Raw genomic sequence first — 13735 nt, forward strand, 5'->3', positions numbered from 1 at the left:
TCACACCACTTTCAATCATATATATCAATCATACACTGTGAATGTTCTGGGCATGCATAGTTTGGATACATTTGTAACCACTTATGCACAGGAGGCACCAAAGTTATGGGGGTGCTGAAGAGCTATTGTCATCTCTGATATTTATTTTTAGCGTGTACTGGCCCAACAGAGATGGATGTGCCATACTAGTTGGAGGAGAACGTCGCTGGGAACCAGGAGTGGAGGAGCAGCATTGATAATTCTGCAGCTGTCAGCCTGGTACAGCAGCGACAAGGGCGACCATTTACCATGAGGGAAGTGTAAGTGCCTTATGGTCTTTTACCTACTACTTGTTGTCACGTGTCTATCTTCTGATAGGTCAATAAGTTTCATCTGTCCCTACCTACCATTAGCCATTGCTAGCTGCTACCTGCCACTGTTCAACACCACTTCTCACCATGATCTGTCACCAATCATTTCCTGCCATTATTCTTTTTTCTTTCCTTTTTTTTCATTTTCTTTTTTTTTTGTTAGCTTTTGTTACATTTTCTACACTTTCTACACTTCTATTATGTTGATTTTCTTCTTGAATATGATTGTTATTTTAGTTTGCATATGTAATTTTACAGCAAAGTTCCTGTTAAGCATGCACAAATAATAATGAACCAACCCATCATTAACTCAATAAGTTAGCCATTTTAAAAGGTTAACAAGAATCTTTAAGAAATAATACTTGATGTGATTATTGTAAGCAACATGTACTTACATTGTCAGCTTTAAAAGTAAAAAAAAAAATCTCTGCTATATTTTGTTGAAAAGAATAGATGTGGAATTTAAACAAAAAGAAAGAATTAAATAGCATATACATAACAATACCATAGTAGAGTAAATTAATGTGGAGTTGGTTGTTCCCTTAATAGTTCCAATGCAAGCAGTAATCAGACTTTGTTAATAGGAAAAAAAACTATATATCACTAAAGGAGAGTTGTAAACAAATACAGAAACATGAAGAAGTAGTACCTTCTAAATGCTTTTGTTGTCAGTGACAAATGTTCAAGCTCAATAGAAATGTGGTTATAAAGTCTGTTGTAAATGAGAGTTTCTCTTATAGAAGATGAATGAAAGTATTGGGTTCTAAATCACCGTGGACCAACCACTGAACAGTTGAACCAAATAGCTGTGTGGTTCTGTAACGATTAAGGATCACTTGAAGTTAATTATGCTGCTAATGATGTATGCCCAGTGGATATGAATCACGGAAAAGTTAAAAGTAGATAGTGTCCTTATCTCTTATTGGTCAATAAATGTTAAACAATTACAGATGTTGCCTAAATGTGTAAGCAAGTTAGAAATAGGCTTCAGAAAATAAGCTAACATTGCTTGTAATGATAGCACTAAACATTCTCACAGTGTCTTTATTTGTTTCAGATACTTTTCTCCCTTTAACCACTTCAGCCCTCATTAGTTTTCACTTTATGCATCCGAGCAATGTTCACCTCCCATTCATTAGCCTATTACTTTATCACTACTTATCACAATGAACTGATCTATATCTTGTTTTTTCTGCCACCAATTAGGCTTTCTTTGGGTGGTACATTTTGCTAAGAGCTACCTTACTGTAAATGCATTTTAACAGTAAGAATAAAAAAAAATGAAAAAATTCATTATTTCTCAGTTTTCGGCCATTATAAATTTAAAATAATACATGCCTCCATAATTAAAACCTATGTATTGTATTTTCCCATTTGTCTCAGTTATTACACTGTTCAAATCATGTCTAGGGAAGGGCCGAACGGTTCGCCTGCGAACGGTTTCAGGCGAACTTTGGGTGGTTTGCGTTCGCCGGCGAAGGCAAACTTTTTCGGACGTTCGGTTTGCCCTATAATGCTCCATTAGGGTCAAATTTGACCCTCTACATCACAGTCAGCATGCACATTGTCGCCAATCAGACTACACTAAGAAGGGTACATTAAACTTGAAGATTGTATACAAATGTAAGCAGACTGCAGAGTGGTGCAGCAGAAGTGTGCTGGGCCCATAACCCAGAGGTTGATGGCTCGAAACCATCCTCTGCTAGGTGTACTTCATTTTTTACACCTTGCTTTACCACATGGGCCAATCGGCGGTCATAGCCTCTAAAGAGAAAGTGTCATTAGGGCCTTGCTGTAACATAGATTGTAATGTAACTATTTCAACTAATGTACCCTTCTTAAACTTGAAGATTGTATACAAATGTAAGCAAAGTGGCGCAGTGGAAGTGTGCTGGGCCCATAACCCAGAGGTTGATGCATCAAAACCATCCTCTGCTAGGCATGATTTCATTTTTGCACCTCGCTTTATCGCATGGGTAAAACAGTTTCTATAGCCCTGTAAGAGAAAGTGTAATAAGGGCCCTGCCATAACATAGATATTACGGTAGCTAAGACTACTCCTGGGCCTTTCTTGTAGTTGAAGAGATGAGTGAACTGTGACACCACACTTAAAAATAAAAAAACACAGCAAACAGAGAAGCTTCCCCATATTGGAGCATTGGATTTAGTAAAGTCTTAAGCCAATGTGTTGTAAGACACAAGTAAGCTTTAGGTTAGTAGGAATGGTTGCAAGGCCACCTAGCTTTTCATCCTTCCCAGGCCAGCTAGGCTGGCTTCAGCCTGTAGTGTTGGTGGTATAGTGGTGAGCATAGCTGCCCTCCAAGCAGTTGACCTGGGTTCGATTTATGGCCAATGTATGTGAGCGTGCTTTTGACATCCTACAAATCCCTGGAAGACAAGATCCTCCTCCTCCGGAGGAGGAGGAAGGGAGGAAGCTGTTGAGGGGTGCTATTTAAGGAATAACAATCAGCCAGGAGCAAGCTAACAAGCCTGCAAGAGCCTAAGTAAGCTTTCCCTAGCAGAGTCTGTCAGCAACTGTCCCTTCACTAATTACTGTAGGCAGACGAGTGAGTAAAATGGCTGGAGAAGCTTGCCCTTTATAAGGGGGAGGTGGGGCTCCAGGAGTGAGTGTAGTCTGATTGGCTACAATGTGCCTGCTGACTGTGATGTAGAGGGTGAAAGTTGACTGTAATGGAGCATTATGGGGCGAACCGAACTTCCGCAAAAGTTTGCCTTCGCTGGCGATCGCGAACCACCCAAAATTCGCCTGGAACCGTTCGCGGGTGAACCGTTTGGCCCATCTCTAGTGGCGTATTTAATTGGGGGACAGCACTGGAATGATGGGAATAAAAGGGGACAAGAAAGGCTGTGTAGGATCCAGAGCCTCCCCTCTCCTTAGGTAAGTATTTGACTTTTTTTTTCTCTTGCTACAGATTTGTTTTAAAGAATTTGCAAACCATTCCACACAGTTCAACATCAATATACAAGCTCTGGCAAAGTTGGCCTTTAAATCAAAGAAATGCTAAATGTAAAAAAAAAAAATATATATTAGGGCTAATTTAATAAGGCTGCATTGAACAATGATGCTTGGAAGTTCAGGGTGATTCAGGGGCATTTTCTTTCATTTCAACTTCAAAAAGTTTGAGTGAACATGCTTGTGTTGGACTGTGTTATAAAGACATTGTGCATTTACCAAACCCACCATCATTATGTCCTGATATAATTCATCAATTATATAATTGAGCTATAAACTATGATTATAGTTTAGCATTAGAAGCACCACATAGGCATAACATTATTAAAAGAAAAACATGTAGTATGTAGTGGCAGCAATTACGTCTCTGAAAATCAAGTACCTAGACGGTGTTCAGTAGGCAAAGAACTTCAATACACAAAGATCATCATGTGTTTTTCAGGATTACCCATTTCTCTAAGTCAAACAATGCCCAGAGTTTTCCTGTAAAAGGTTTTGAGTGCTTAGATGCGCAGAGCCATGAGTGTGTAAATATTATAGTCCAATTTAAGGGTACTGGACATGTGCAAATGCACCACAAGATAGTGCAGCATGCAGGGGCTTTTAATTAAATTATCCATTACATCTAAATATCTAGGAAAAACTAGATCCATGGTACATCTCCCCCTGTTAACTGTAAACTGCAATTCATAGCTCTTAGCTTCTCCTTGGCATTAATGCTTGACAAACTGCAATGCACAAGCATCCATGTTGTTTGGCTACAATAAAACCTTATTTTCTATTATAAACGGAACTTTAGCAATATAGCATTAGAGAATAGTCACACTAACAAGTTGATTCTCATTTCCTAACCAAGAAGAATTATTTCTTTAGAGCCCATTCTACCGAGTTACCTGCTGCAGTTCTGAATGTTCCATCAAGGGCAACATTGTTAAATGAAAAAAAATCATACTCAATATGGTGAAATATGGTGAAAGTCATGCAAATTAGCACTGGTAGAGATCTGTTACTATGTAGCAGAATGCTGCATTCTGCATTTTACTATCAGTGATATATTGAAGGAGACAAGCCAGGCCATTGACCTGATTTTGTACCCTCCAAAAATGTTTCCTTGATGAATCGGGATTGTGACCCGTGAAACAAGTTGCAACTTTGGGGCTTTTAATAAAAAGTTACTTTATACTGTGAGTAACGTCCCATTGTCTGGTCTTTCTTTCTATGAGGGAGGTGAGTCCGCCAACTTCCCCCTTTTAACCCCCTTGCCGTTCCAATTCTGGCGGCAAGGGGGCAGCGCAGCACTTTATTTAAAAAAAAAATTAAAATCATATAGCGAGCCCAGGGCTCGCTACATGATAGCCGCTGACAAGCGGCATCCCCCTACCCACTCCGATCGCCTTCGGCGATCAGAGTAAGCAGGAAATCCTGTTCAGAACGGGATTTCCTGCTGGGCTTCCCCAGTCGCCATGGCGACCGGGCGGGATGGCATCATCGAAAGTCATGGACATCGGGACATCAGAGGGAATCCCGATCCACCCCTCAGCGCTGCCTGGCACTGATTGGCCAGGCTGGGCAAGGGGTCTGGAGGGGGGCGGCGCATCGGCGGCGAGCGGCGGCAATCAGAAAATGCATGCAGCTAGCAAAGTGCTAGCTGCGTGCATTAAAAAAAAATTGTGAAAATCGGCCCAGTGGGGCCGGAGAAATCCTTCTGCGCAGGTTACCCCGAGCTGAGCTCGGGATAACCGGCAAGAAGGTTAAACAGTTTTTAATCAATTTTACTCTACTTGGCGCTTCTATGTTACTGCTTTACAAATCAGTGATCTATTGGTAAAATTACCGTTATTCTACTATCCATATAAACCAGCGCCCATTTTTCCTCAGGCCTTTATTGAATAGAAACTCCAATCAGTTTTCTTGGGTGACTACTTCAGTTTAATTCAAGTTTTCTCTTAAAGGGAAGGTTCAGGGAAACCTGTAAAAAAATAAAAATCCCTATCCACTTACCTGGGGCTTCCTCCAGCCCGTGGCAGGCAGGAGGTGCCCTCGCCGCCGTTCCAGAGGCTTCCGGTCGTCTTCGGTGGCCGACCCGACCTGGCCAGGCTGGCTGCCAGGTCGGGCTCTTCTGCGCTCCAAGGACGGGCTCTTCTGCGTCCCACGCGGGCGCGCTGACGTCATCGGACATCCTCCGGGCTGTACTGCGCATGCGCAGAACTACTGCGCATGCGCAGTACAGCCCGGAGGACGTCCGATGACGTCAGCGCGCCCGTGTGGGACGCAGAAGAGCCCGTCCTTGGAGCGCAGAAGAGCCCGACCTGGCAGCCGGCCTGGCCAGGTCGGGTCGGCCACCGAAGACGACCGGAAGCCTCTGGAACGGCGGCGAGGGCACCTCCTGCCTGCCAAGGGCTGGAGGAAGCCCCAGGTAAGTGGATAGGGATTTTTATTTTTTTACAGGTTTCCCTGAACCTTCCCTTTAATTTTCTTATGAAAGCAGCTACATTGTGGTTGATGTGCTAACCACTGGTAATATTGCTGTACACAGGCAGAGCAGGCAATATTACCATTACTACTGCAAGCCAACACTGTACCACACGTTACGCTATTAGCACGACCCATGGTACATGATTAATGCAAGCATTTCCATGGTAATGCCCATCACGCTACTTGTGTAATAAGCAACTGTCATGTAATCATATACTGTGGGTCATGCTAATAGTATAACATGCCTTACACTGCTGGCGGTAGAAACTGTTATACTGCCGTGCACTGCCTATGCATGGCAATTTTATCGGCAGTTAGTGCGTCAGCCCCACTGTGTGAACATGCTTGTATGGATAGCTGAAAATTGTCTTCCTTGTGAAATGAATTGCATGGTAGTAGACAGTGAATTCATAATATCATTAATATAACTTGATATAGATTTGCTTTCTAAAAACACAATCTACAAAATGCACACAGCAGCTTACAGAGCTCATCCCCCACCAGACTTTCGTGTCACTATTTCTGGAATACTACGTTCATAATGCTGAAAAAAAACCTATAACCAAGAAATGTCATTAGTCAGCAGTCTTTCTTGGGAGAACACATGGTATACAATTGTTATAATTAATCTAAATGACCTATGTTTACTTGATTTCATAAAGATTCTGACAATAAATCTTTTTCTTACATAAATGTCCCATATTCCCAAATCTTCTATAGCCTCATTAACCTCGGTAATCAGTATACGCATTCATCTCATTTGCTACTGGCCTACATATATGATCAAGTATCAGATATATAAATAGACTAGAATACATCTGTTAACATGGCAAAGCGAGTATATTGTAAATAACATGCTAAATTATGTTTTAATATTCTATCAGTATGCACCAGGATGCAAATAGGTAACTATAAGATGAAAATGCTATAGTTGCAAATAATAATAGTAATAATAATGCTTTTACATTAGTAATGCAAGTGTAAAGACTTGAGAGAGAGTAGGCAACTTTTTTTTTATTTTTGCTTGCTATTTAAAAAAAAAGCAAACAAACATAAAAAAACAAACATGGTCTACTCCCTTAAAGTTATTTTAACCCCTTGCCACTGTAGGACTTCACCATTCTAAGCAATAACATCCTGCATGGTCTGTGACATGAGGGAGCCTTTCAGTAAAGGGGCAAAAGTTTTTCCATTCCCCTGTAAGGCCCCTGTTTATGCCAAGGATAAGGGGTGCATCCCCACCTCCAATGCCAAGAAAAAGGTGGGGTAACTAAGCTTATGCACATGGCTATAGATACTAGGGACAGGGGTGTATCTTTAACTTACAGGGTCTACAACAAAGATCTGCTGGCAAGGCCCCCAGCCTTTATCTTCCAGCCCTCCCCCTTTCTCTGGTTCTGGGTTAAGGAGGGCCACTTCTGTCAGCCAATGCAGAGTTAAAAGCAGAGTGGGTCAGCAGAGATTTATACATTTCCTGCTTTCAGCAGCAGAAAATGTCCTATTTGACTCTCTTCTGAGACAGGCATCATGATCTGCACGGTGATTGGTTACCATGCGTGAAGCTACACAAAGGAATAATGAGGAGGACCTGTTCCACTGCCAGGAGCAGGTAATGTATAATGCTCCGCTTCCCTGCATTTGCTGACCTGAGCAGCCCCCCTTAGCACCCAGGCTCCCCTCCCCTGCACCTGGGGGGAACTTATGGTGGAATCTGGCACCCCCAAATGTCTGTACCCTTCCAGGTAAATAGGTATAGAGGGTCATGTTTGAACCCCTACCTATTTCTTGTAAAGTTAAAAACAATATACTTAATAAAAAAAAATTCTACTTATTCTTCTGTATACTTCTCTTTTTTGTATAGTTCTGGTTTCCTTTTTCTTTTTCATCTGTAATGTTGCTTGAAGATCCACCCCATGGACAGCTCTCCCTGTTAGTTTTACTACTCTACCTCGACCAGATCTGCTGCTTATGGCCACTACAGTGCCAGGAGGAACCTCTACACTCCTCTGACATGTAGCAGACTTATGCCAGGCTTTCCTAGAACTGTAGCTCCCCACCAAAGCTGTGTCAATCCACTGGGACCACCGCTGCCTGCTGCTGTTCTCTATATAGTCATCTTGAAGCCCCGTCAAAAAAACATAATCAAATACCCCACTGTTGCTCCCCATCGGTTTATTAAGTAGACAAGTTAGAATCCTCTCTGTAGAAGATTCCTGTTTGCTTGTTTAGTGAACCAAGGAAGAGCTGTGGAAGAAGGTTTAAAGATTTTTTTTTCTGGGGCACAAGCTGCAGCTCAGTGGGTCAGTGCAGCTGTAGTGAGGAGTGAAGGAGTCAGGGGAGTCTGGTATAGGTGTGACAGATATCTGCAAAGGGTCAGGGTGCCTGGAACTCTAGTGGTGGATGCAGGGGATGTCCGAAGAGCACAAAAACTTGTTCCACAATTGCCTGGCAGCTATGAGCAGTGCTCAGGTGAATTACTCTTATTCGCCTAAGTGGGGCATTTGTCCTGCTCAGATATCACCCAGATGAAGACAGCAATTACATTTGTCTGTAACTCTTGAGCGAGTTTCTTATCATCTGCAGTTGCATAGAACCCACTGGGCCATATGCAATTAACTTTTTCTCTTGAGTTTTCGCCAAGGAGATAATTTTTCATCTTGTATTTAAAATAACTTTTCAGCATTTTGGAATGGAAAAAGTACCAAAAAGTAGTTGAAAAACTACTATCAAAATCATTGCTTGCTGGTGATTAAAAATGTGTTTTATTTATAAGTTATGAAAAGAAAACCGAGGAGAAATCTCAGGTGAAAAAGTGAATTGCATATGGGCCACGGTGTCTTAACAGGGGACAATATGTGAGGTCAAAACTTGCCAACCTACAGTTTTACTTTAAACAAAAGTGTACTATTGTTTATTAGACAGTGCAGTCTGTTTTATTAGTATGGGTTACTGCATTTTGTGCATATAATGTTAACATCCTTATTTCTGCAGCCGTGTTAACAAAGCTTATAGAGGCTGGGTGCACACATGGCAGAAACGCTTGCGGAGCGGGAAACACTGCGTTTCATGCAACAATGTTAGTCTATGGGACACAGAAGGACCAGCGTTGCACTTGAAATTTACAGTAAACATTCTGCAGATGCTTGTAGTGTTGCATAATATGAAGGCTGGCAGCCAAAACCCAATATGTGTTTTCCATTAGCGAACCGCATACACATTAAAGACGCATGCAACATGCATGAAAAACGCATCTGCGTAAAAAAAAAAAAAAAAACACAAAGACACCAAAAACGCAAAAGAAAATCGCAAATGCACCTGTGGAAAACACCAGTTTTTTCACGCTATGTCATATGTGAACCTAACCAAGTCAACACATGAGCAAATATTCAGAAGAATTTAGACAATGCTCTATGAAGATAAAAATATGAAATGTGCATAAAACATGGGAAGATGTATACACAGTGAAAGACACAACAGACACACACACAATTTTACTTCAATAATTTGCAGCTGATTTTCCCTTTACCTGACTACCATATTTCTTTAAATTTAAAAAAGTAAAACAATATATGCATTGTCACACCATCACTAGGCATTACAAGTTTTGCATTGTTTGCAGAGCTACATATTGTTTTCTAGTATATGAGTGAGATAGATTCACTTCAGGAATGTGTCTGAAAGCAAATGGAAATGAAGTATGTGGATGGACACACCGGGCTTCAGCCTGTCAGTGCAGGAAATAATGAGTTCCACAACTATATTTCATATGAAAACATATAGTACTATGAGGGGGCGAGATATATTCATACTGTAGATCTTAACAGCTTTAGGGTACATTCCAACGGCGGTAACAAAATAGCAACAAGTAATAAAAATAATATTCTATAGATCTGATTGCCCTTCTTTTTCATATATATATATATATATATATATATATATATATATATATATATATATATATATATATATATATATATATATATATATATATTTGTTTTATCTTTAAAGCTTTATTATTTGGGATTAGCAAATATATCCTTCTGATGGTATTGATTTACTTTCCAAACCCAAATTGATTCAAGTCAGGAGTCCTGATTAGTTGGTTAGAAAAGTTATTTCTAAAGAACCAGGACTCTGAAAAAAATAAATTGATTTATATGCAGTTTGGATTTTTATGGTATTTATTTTGTATTTTTCTATTTTACTTTATTTATTTTTTTTGCTTTTCAACATTCTGTGGCATTGTTTAAAGAGAACCTGTACTGAGTAAAATTATTTAAAATAAACACATGAGGTAACTTTAAATGAACAATACATAGTTACCTTGCCATTAGTTCCTCTTAGAAGCTCACCATTTTCTTCTTACAGTGATCCCTTCCAGTTTTGACAACATTTTGTCAGAATTGAAATATATCAGTTGCTCTCAGTTATATATCAGTTGCTGTCAGTTACAGCTGAGAGGAGAACTAATGTGTCCATGTTTCCCTATGGCTCAAGTGGGCCATGTTACAGTTTAACGGTGTGCGGACCAGAAAGCTGTTATGGTGTAATGGGCATTTTCAAAATGGAGGACGGAGAATTCCATTGATCACAGTGGACAAACAGGATGCAGGAGAGAAAAAACAGATGGGGGAGTAGACTGCACGGGAGGCAAGTATGACTTGTGTATGTTTATTTTGACTTTTAATTTTCAGTTCAGGTTTTTTTAACACAGATCCTTTATACAGAGACCACACATAACATGCTATACAAGGCCATATGTTAGGATTAATAAACAATTATAACAGGACTTATTTCTTTAGGAATTAATATGCCAAGAATTATTGAATTTTAAGTTTTTTTCCTCCTACCAACTAGATCATGAAAGTCATATAAAGATTTTAAATTGTTACTAGTAGTTTCCATGGATATGTGAATCGGCTCTTTTAATTATACACTTTTCAGATAATGTTACCGCTGTGTGGCATTTCATTGAGAAACAAACCTACTTGCTACAGCTTTGTGCACTGACCTAAATTATGAAAACTGAAGTCAGTTTGAGTGGGCTCTTTCAAAAATGCAATGCAAGCACTGGAGACATATTTCAATGTACATTAATGCAACACACATAAATATAGGCACTTTCAGGCGCATAAAGATGTATAGTATTAACAAGCCCTAGTGAACAAATTGACAACTCACTCATATCTTTGTCCTCTGTGCAAGTTAAAGTGTTGTGTCTGATAAATTCAAGATAGTCACACTATAAGGTGGTAAAGGTAAATGACTGTAAACATTAAAGGAAACCTAAACTGGGAGACATTTGGTCAGCGGCGTAGCTAAGGAGCTCTGGGCCCCAATGCAAATTTTACATGGGGCCCCCCCAAGCACTCTATACATAACAATTAATACGGCCCAGTAAAACTTGCCAAGGACAACCACAGTATCAGAGGTGCAAGAAGGGGATGGGGAACAGTGTAACAGTGTATTCAGGATTACTACCATTCAAAGCATCTATATAAGTGATTATTATAAGCACAGGACCAATAAAGACCTAAAACTGCAGTTGAGGGAGGGTCTTACGGGGCCCCTCTGGCCCAAGGGCCCCGATGCGGTCGCAACCTCTGCAACCTCTATTGCTACTCCACTGCATTTGGTGGCTGCCATATTTATGTCCTTTTAAACAATGCTAATTGCCTAACAGTTCTGATGATCTCTTTAGGTGCGTACACACCTTTGACGGATGTCACCTGTCGGGGATCAGGACCTGATCTCCTTGGGTGACATTGCTCGGTGAGACTGCACATACATGTGTCAGCTGTGTAGCTGACAAAGCACTGTGTTGCTATGCAGAATGGGGGTGGGGACGCAGGGACAACAAGCAGCACTTAAAATTGTGGCAAAATTTTGAAGCAATTGCATTTGCTATTCTTACAGATTATTTGCAATGCTTCAATTAAACTCTATTTCCAGAACCTAAATGCAAGGTCTTAGTTGCTTCTGTACATTTTTATCAGTTATGGCATATTGGCCCTTATTCAGCTGACTTTTTCGAGGGCCCGTTTCCACTAGAGCGAATCCGCATGCGTTGTCTGCATGCGGATTCGCATAACTAATACAAGTGGATGAGACTGTTTCCACTTGTCAGTTTTTTGGTGCGTTTTTCTGTGCAGGATTTTTCTGCACGGTAGGGCCTGCAGAATTCGCCTGCGTGTGGAATGCAGGCGATTCGCAGGCAATGTATTTAATAGGGGAAAACGCACATGCGTTTTTTGCCGCGATTTCGCGTGCGAAATCGCACTAAAACGAATGTACATTGAGCCAGGCAGTGACATGGTTAAAATCGCTAATAGCCTGCCTATGCGAAATCGCATGCGAAATCGCGGCAAAAATCGCATGCGGAATCGCATCCGCATGCGATTTTGTCAGCGGTGGAATCCCAGCGATTCGCACCGCACTAGTGGAAATGGGCCCTCACATTTTCACATATCAACAATGCCTTTTCAGCCACCAGTAAGCAAGAACATATTTAGAATAATTTTGACAGTTTGTTTTCACCTACTTTTCGATACTTTTTGAACTGCAGAGTACTGAAAAGTTATTTTAAACAGGAGATGAAAAATTATCTCCTAGGAGAAAAAAATAATTAAATAATGCCCATTGTATCAAATACATTTGGGAATAAGGTGCCCATCAGCAATGCAATCTTGATTGTGCAATCTATGTAAAGGAACCAGTGTTGCTCGGATACCCCCAATCACGGACTCAAATTTTATCCGTGATTGCTTGTAAAATCCGTGATCAAGGGTTCGTGATCTGGATTTGACTTTAACATTAATATCAAAGCTCCCATACATGCTACTATCACCATTATTGCATGGAGTATAAAGGTGATCAGTGGCTACAACTTAAAAAAAAAGATTTTTCAAAAAGACCTTATAGTTTTTGAGATAATCAATTTTAAGGGTTCAAAGGAAATTTCAAAGTAAAAACGTTTACATGTAAATGTTGTAGACACATTAACTGTCATGTACCGCATTTAAATGTATACTATTTTCCTTTGAACCTTTAAAATCCATTATCTCATTATCTCAAAAACTATGAGGTCTTTTTGAAAAAAAAAATCTCCTTGTTCCCACTGTTCTACTTAACATAACCTGCAAATTTGGTATGTATATCATGTACGGGGGCTCTGCTATGAACCGCTAAATTCGGCGGCTTTTCAGCTTATAATCACTCACGGATATTTTTTTTTCTGTGATCACGCCCGCATCCATGATTGAATTCCTGATCACGGATTCAGATCATGATGTCGGATAGTGAAAAAATGCTCATGAATCACGGCTATGTCGTGATCACGGATTGTATCCGTGCAACACTAAAAGGAATGACCTAAACAATCCATCTAAAGTATCATCACTCAGCTTACCTATCTAATACACAGATTTGGTGAGGATGCACAATCAAGATTGTATCATTGATTTAGATACTGTATCAAACCGCTTATAGTGTTGTGGTCAGGGTTTGATTATACTGTATATAAATGCAGGGGATCCTTGACAGTATAAGTGTAGTTAATATTAGGTTACCTACTATCTAATACCTTTTTGGTGTCACTGCTATAATAAAAGGTTAAGGTTGCGTCTTCCAGGAATCATTCCAAAATGTAAGTACGGGGTTACAGGTATTCAATATTACTGAATGTAAGGCTCCTTTCACACTTGTTGTGATGTGATAATTCTTCAATTGCACCGCAACGTTTCAGCACGACCATACAGTGAGGCATACAGTACCATGAAAGTGTGCCTCACTCTCAATGTAAATGTGCACATTACCCTGTAAACCCCCTGCATGCAATGCATTTTAGCATTGGAACCAACTATGCTGCACTGCACAGAGATCAATGTGATAGCCCCACAGGATTTGTCCATTGTGACGCAACGGAAAAAAGTGTGGA

At 40.3% G+C, this 13735-nt stretch overlaps 1 protein-coding gene across 6 annotated transcripts in view; it reads right to left on the minus strand.

Annotated features, from left to right (window-relative positions):
- IL1RAPL1 (interleukin 1 receptor accessory protein like 1) overlaps nucleotides 1–13735 on the minus strand; it is a 1893014-nt gene that overhangs the window by 526738 nt on the left and 1352541 nt on the right. The gene's annotated exons all lie outside the window — the stretch shown is intronic.

The sequence above is a fragment of the Hyperolius riggenbachi genome, chromosome 2, assembly GCF_040937935.1.
Source record: "Hyperolius riggenbachi isolate aHypRig1 chromosome 2, aHypRig1.pri, whole genome shotgun sequence".
Taxonomy (NCBI): Eukaryota; Metazoa; Chordata; class Amphibia; order Anura; family Hyperoliidae; genus Hyperolius; species Hyperolius riggenbachi.